The following is a 6847-nucleotide window of genomic DNA, read 5'->3' on the forward strand; positions in this document are numbered from 1 at the left end:
ATTGTTCTCCTGCCCAAATGACTTCTCTCCACCAAATTTGGCACCAATTCACCTATACAATATTTCTCTAGAATTATTGCAAGATTCTAGTCAGTGAAGATAGATGTGAAGGAAGTACCATTTTGGTAAATCCATTTGGTATTACATTTTTACATCATCTTACTATGACCAAATAATTAGACCTTGCCAAAGTTCAGCTCAAGTTAGTGCTTAATGTGAGTGCATCATCCAAATCTCATTTTTGGACCAGTTTATGTGGTTGTTAAGCAACTACATTAAATCTCGGTCTTAATCTTCTCAAAGTTACTAGGATGAAAGTCCTCCTTACCATAAACCTCACAGACAACTCCATTGCTCCCAATCATCTTCCTATTGATCACCAGTGCTCATCCAAGTTTACTGCAGTAAACTTCAGAGGTTGCTTACCATTTAACCAGAGCCCTTTTAACCAAACTACCGCCGCAGTTGCAACTTCCCCGGGAAGGACTCCACCCCAGACATCGTTTGGCTTAGCTTGTGGCACTATGGGCACCAGCGAACGCGGTGATCACAAGCTTTGGCATGCAATGCGCGTGCTCTGCTGGCGTTGGCCCTGTCCAGGGTGTCTTTTGCTCGGGCCCCTCTCCTTCTCGTCGTCTTCGCGCTCTTGAGCATGTGTCACCGTTTTACCGCGTCGTCGCCGTCTTCCTGGAGCCACTTCCCCCTCCGTCAGCCCCTCCGTCAGCTCTCGTCGCCGCGCGCCCACGGACGCACTGTGGCCGACCGAGCTTTAACGGCGCCGTGGCCGCGTCCCCTCTACGCCCTCGGTCCCCCTCACCTTCTGCGCCTCTGTAACTCGTCCATTGCTTTCCTCGTCGCCTTCTTGCGCCCTCCCGTGCTCGCTGAGCTCATCAGAGCCTCGGCCGGACGTGCACGGCAGCCTCCTGCTCGGCATCCTCGCCCCGCCTATAAAATGGCCAGCCCCGAGCCACTTGAAGCATCCCAAGCTCCTCCCCCTCTTCCCAGAAACCTCCCGAGCCTCTCCCCTGAGCTCGAGCTTCTCTCCTTGCCGCTCATGACCGCAACGACCACCGTCATCGCTTCCTCTGATTCCGACGACCCAGGCCTCCATCCCCTCCGCCTCCACCTCCAGGCGCCTCCTCCACCACCTAGAAGCCTCCCCGGTCTCCCTCTCCTCCTCCGGTGGCTGTCTGCCGCGAGTTCGCCGGCGCCAGGAGACCCCGTCCGCCGGTGTCGAAGCCGTCATCGCCTCAACCCACCTCGCTGGTCGCCAAGGGGACCGAGGGATGCGGCTCGACGCGCTGATCTCGCTGGTGTGCAGAACATCCCGGGAGGTGGCCTACATCACCGGCAATCGTTGTCGGGGTGCGCCCCTGCCTCGGCCGCGCGCGGGCTGGAGGTTGAAGGCGACGACCTAGCTGGTGGTCCCCACCTGCCCGCGGTACTCGCGCGTCAGCGCCTCAGCCGTTGACCCCGCCCCGCCACGTCAGATAAGTGGAAGCACCTTTCGCTTAATACGTTTTCTGCTGGGGAAGGCGTACTCTGGTCTGAGTTCGGTTGAAAATACGTTTACCTTATGGGAAGACGTATTACCATTTAACTACGGCTATAAGTACGTTTTCTCTGCTGTGAAAACGTATTCAACTAAAGACGTTTTTTGTTTTCTGTCTAGGCCCAGATTGTGAAGTTTTTCTTTGCAAATAGGTCCCTGGCAGAAAACACTTCATAACTTTTCAACCACAACTCCAAATGAGGTGATTCCAAAGCCTACGTCTTCGTTTCGTCGAGCCCGTTTCATTGGTTCCATTTTCACTATGGTTTGACACTGTGAAAATGACCTTTTTGCCCTTGCGCGTAAACAGCCCCTCCGAGAGAGAACTGTTTCCAACAAATCTTTCCGCGGCTTCACCGCACTTCTCCCCGATGCCTTCTTCATCCCCAGGCAAGCCACAACCACCATTTGCATGATAGCCATGCAGTAGCATTGGTTTTCAACTTGAATCTTTAAAAATTGTATGCTTGTTGTGCTACTGCCGTCGTTATGTCGGTTATGTTTTTGATCGGTGATTACCGTCATGCTAGGTTTTCTTGCATTTTGTTATCATGAACTACTTGCTAGTATTACTTTCATATTTTCATGCTTGGTAGTAGTACATGTTGGGTTGGTCAAGTTCTTCAGAGCATGACTAACGTCGGTTACCGAGTACTGTTAAGATGCGTTGTTCCTTTGTTGTTAGTTGGTTAAGTGTTACTCGGTAATGTTATTGATGAGTTCTTGCATGGTATTTATGGTTGATGCTAATGGTCATGTTATGCTATGAGTAGTGTTGTACTGGTAATATTCTTGCCCGTCATTATACCATGCTCAATTGGAGATGATTCATTGTTGATATGGTGGATAGTTATGTTGCACCCGTGCTTATGTTGATATCATGCTCATGCATTGTAATTGCAACATGTTATTTTATCATGGCTCTGCATATTGCATTCAAGTTTAACCGGATTAAATTGAACTTGAACAACTGTTGGCTGAGTCATGGTGCCACCATATCGAACTGACCAGTAAAACCACGCTTACCTTTATGAGAAGGTCCTAACTGGGTCTATTGTCGTGCCTCTCGTCGATGCCTCCAACGAGAGAAGGTTATGGGCGCGCGCTACCCTGATCAGGTAGGCGGACATAAGACTTGTGTGCCCATTGTTGTTGTTATGGATCTAGGTCCCCATTTGGGACCGTTTATGTTAGGCCACGACGGTGGTCGTTGTGTCTTTGGTAGACACGGGGCCACCCAGGACTAGCCCAGTGGGGAGTGAGTCAGAGTGGCTGGGAGAGTGTCATGGCAGTAGATCGGTTTTGTCGAAACACCGTTGGTCCACCCGAATGGGAGTGCGAGACCATGGGTTCCGTAGTGTGGGTACAATGTCTAACCTCTGCAGAGTGTATATTGAATCTATCGATAGCCATGCCCGTGGATAAGGGCCCAGTTCGTGTCGGTCACACTGTGAGTCAACAGTAATAATAATAATAATGTTCTTAATAACAACCATGGTTCGATGAGGAGATAAGTTGGTTGTGATCGCCGGAAGGATCACCGTTTGAGGCCAGGTATTGGTCATGGTTGTGATCGCCAGAAGGATCACCGTTTGAGGCCAGGTATTGGTCGTGGTTGTGATCGCCAGAAGGATCACTGTTTGAGACCAAGTGTTGGTCAGGGTTGTGATCGCCGGAGGGATCACCATTTGGTTACGAGGTAACCCGAGCAGAATAAATGGTGCATATAGTGTCATCATGTTGCATGCTAGTATTGTCAGAATTATATGTTCATGCCATGTCATATTGTTCTAGCTATACCATGTTCATGTTTTCCATGCCATGTTATCCTGATGATCTCATGATAATTCCTGCTTAACCTGTAATTGCCATGCTGTTGTTTGTCTTGAATGGTTCTGGTTATTGTGAGATTGCAAGTACATTCAATGTACTGACCTGGCGTGTCATGCCAGTTTGCAGGTCATGCCGGATTTGATTGCTTGCTTGTCATGGTTTCGTTCGTGCGAGCTAGGATCAGCGTTCCAGCCAGAGTCCCTCTGGAGTGGAGTTCACCACAGTTGTCGTTGTTCCGCTGCTAGAAGTTTTTCCGCTGCTTCGAGTTGTTCTGCTGCTTGCATAGAACAACTGAGGATGGCGTAGTGTTGATGTTATTCCTTGTAATATCAGAGACCTTGTATTCATATTCGTGTAATAATAGAAAGCTGGTTTGTTCTATGCTAAGCAGTGCCGTATTCCAGAAGACTTCTCCTTGATGTCTGGGCTGGAATACGAGGCGTTCCGGTTTCTCTGAGCCGGGGTGCCACAACGCTTGGTATCAGAGCAGGTTTGGCTATAGGACGCCCTAGTCAGCGCGAGCGGTAGAAACCGGTAGAAATCGGTAGTTTAAATTCTGGCTTGTTTATTGATTTTGGTTGCTGCATTTGTTTGTTGCATAGCATGCATATAGCCTTAGTATTTGTTGCTAACGGTATATTTGGTGAGTGTAGCTGGTATCGGTTCGGATCCACTACAACTCAGCCGTTGCATTTCTCCAGTTTTTTTTCTTGCTCGTTCTTCGGTGTTTGGTGTCATTTCTGTCCTAGCAGAGTGATGCCAAGTGATCCCGACATTGTTTGCAGAAATGGTGCTCAGGTATCTTGCCGATATCCTCCTTTCAGCCCCGCCTATCGTTTCGGTGATGGACATGCTTCTATCCCGAATCGCTCTTCATTTTGTCATGTTGGCAACCCTTAATGATCTTAGTTATCAAGAAAGGGCAATGTCAGCAGCCTCAGTTTTTCCCCGCTATCCTATTTCTTGGATGAGTACGGATCTTTTTCCGTCTGCTTGATAATAAAGTGGTTGCGACCTTCGTGTCTCACTACAGGTTTATCGAGTGCGTCCTCGCCTCCGAGCTAGTCCAGGTTGCTACCTGGCTAAGCTAGCATTTGGTGTAGCGCTGTTTGCACCAATTCTTCCACACATTTATTCATCCTCGTGCACATCGTCACAGCATACTAGATCGTAGAACCGGAGACCCCGCGAGATTTGTGTGCTTAAGTAGGCATGCATATGTTGTGTGACTAGTAGTAATATGTGACATTGACTATGTGTGAATTGATTGTTGTTGTGTGCTTCTCTTTAGTTGAGTTTTCTTTTGTTTCTTTCTTTGGGGCCCCGGTGTGACATTATTTTTCCCCTATAAAGCGTTGCTCATCAACCAACACCAGACTCCAAGAAGCAACAAGGAGTTCAAATGTTTGGAAACTCAACTAAACAGAATGGAATTCTCAGCCGTCTGCAGTAAAATGGGAAATATCTGATCTTGAGGTTGACAATCAATTTTGCATTAGTGTGCACTCCTCACAACAGTACTGATAACTCAAGTCTACATCAGTATACAATCCTCACAGCAGTAATGATCAAGTCAGCAGCAAGACAAGTCAGGTACAAGATCAACGGTACATTTTCAGTCAAAGGTATGGATCATATACAAAATTTTGGCTCAGCAATGCATGATGCTTGAGATACATTATCATCCGAAATAAAGTCAGAATGTGATATGCTCAAGGCAGACAGTCAAAAAAAATTTCTCATGCAAATACTCAGCCCCCGAATATTATGGGCGTGTGTGTAGATTTCAGTCTGAATATTAGTATGAAGCTTTGGATGTAAGAAACTCGGTCTTCTTCCACACGTTATCAGAAGAAATTTATGGTGCAAGGCTGCTCAAATTTCCTCAGCATGATATGTGAACAATTTCTGGTCCAAGATACCCGATCTTTCTTAGCAAGATACCTCGGTAAAAGCTTCTGACAGACGGAAATGAATTTTTCTCGGCAAGCAAACCCGGGGAGAAGCTTCTCGAGTACAGAACTCGGGCTTCTCCAGCACAATAATCAGGTCAAGCTTCATGTGTAAGCTATAGAGCCTTCTTCTGCACGATACCCAGACAAAAGATTTGAGCAGAAGATAACAAGTCTTCCTCAGCAAGCTACTCGGATGGCTTCTCTCGTAAGCCATTCAGTCCGCATCAGTATCATGCTAATACACTGTCCTCGGAAGTTATACGATAAGCAGCACCGCTCAAGAATCAGACTCACAACATTTTTTCGGAAGCACAAATCCGTCAGGGCATAAGTCTTCTTCAGAAAGCTAATGTTTGGTTGCATGTGAATCTTATATATGGTGAGCATGTATCCCCAGTCATATTAGTCACTCATACGAGGTTGCGGCAAGGATCCAACAGATATACCTAAGGAAAGTAAAGATCCCCCAACCTCATGAATCATGTAAATGAAGATAAGCAGAGATACACATCTTATACAAGGATCTATAAGGTATGGTTAAGACATCACAGAATCAACGGTCTTGACAGAGGCCACCAAGGCCCATATTCCCGCACCAACAAGGAGATCTCATGAACTCTTGTATAGTTGGCCTCAACAATGAGATCGGTACAGCTACAAACCCCGGTATATGTCATATGAGTGCGGACCCAGGTCAGAAAACAGGCACAAGGAATATTGTCAAAAATATTGCACTAATCACGTCCCTGGTCATACGAAGAATCCAGGACAGGTGTGGCCAAGATATTTCAGTAAGGTATCCTAATAAAGAAAATTATGACCGTTAAAGGGTGAGACTGACAGCAAAGGTATGATGATTTTTTGCACGACCATCAGGGTCCAGATACCCCAAATCAGTTGGAGGCCGTAATTCCATAGGGATCCCCAAAGGCATACCCTCAGCGGCCTACTCTGTTTTACAAGAATTTCATATCCCGCTGACCCGTGTAGAATGGTTAGTGTGGAAAATCCAAATGGGCATACCGACAAAATGAGAAAATCAAAATCCAAACAATCAACTCAGACCCGGTATACTCACCAACAGAATCAACTACACGGTCAGCCTGTCAGGAAAAGCAATTATCCATCAGCCCCTGTCAGGCCAGTCTCAAGGTGTAAATATTTGAGGTATGACACAGCTATAACTCCATACACCATTGTATTGCTCTCGACAAAAGGCAGTCGAATCATTGGTACCTATCTCATGCTCGGGCCAAAGGGGTAAATCAAAATAAATCAGTACCACCTATGAGCAGTCAGATCCCGTCAAAAGATGGCCATGATTAATTCTCAGCATTTATTGAAACCAGCAGGCCTGTATTTATTTGAAGCAACCCCATGACAGAAGTAAAAAGGTTGTCATGACCAAAACAAAATTTATGCTCAGATCCATTGGATATCACCACAGGTATGGAGAATCAATGTCAGTAAAAATAAATCGGTATATGAGCAAAGAACTATCAGGATT

General features: G+C 46.6%; 1 long non-coding RNA gene across 1 annotated transcript; it reads left to right on the top strand.

Moving 5' to 3' along the window:
• The first annotated feature begins 257 nt into the window (after nt 1-257).
• On the top strand, nt 258-3764 carry LOC147984324 (uncharacterized). Its single transcript, XR_015615045.1, has 3 exons — nt 258-1754; nt 1863-1942; nt 3505-3764. It is a non-coding gene; the product is annotated as an uncharacterized LOC147984324 (long non-coding RNA).
• Nucleotides 3765-6847: the final 3083 nt, after the last annotated feature.

The sequence above is a fragment of the Triticum urartu genome, chromosome 2A, assembly GCF_056163025.1.
Source record: "Triticum urartu cultivar PI428250 chromosome 2A, HENAU_Tu73, whole genome shotgun sequence".
Lineage (NCBI taxonomy): Eukaryota > Viridiplantae > Streptophyta > Magnoliopsida > Poales > Poaceae > Triticum > Triticum urartu.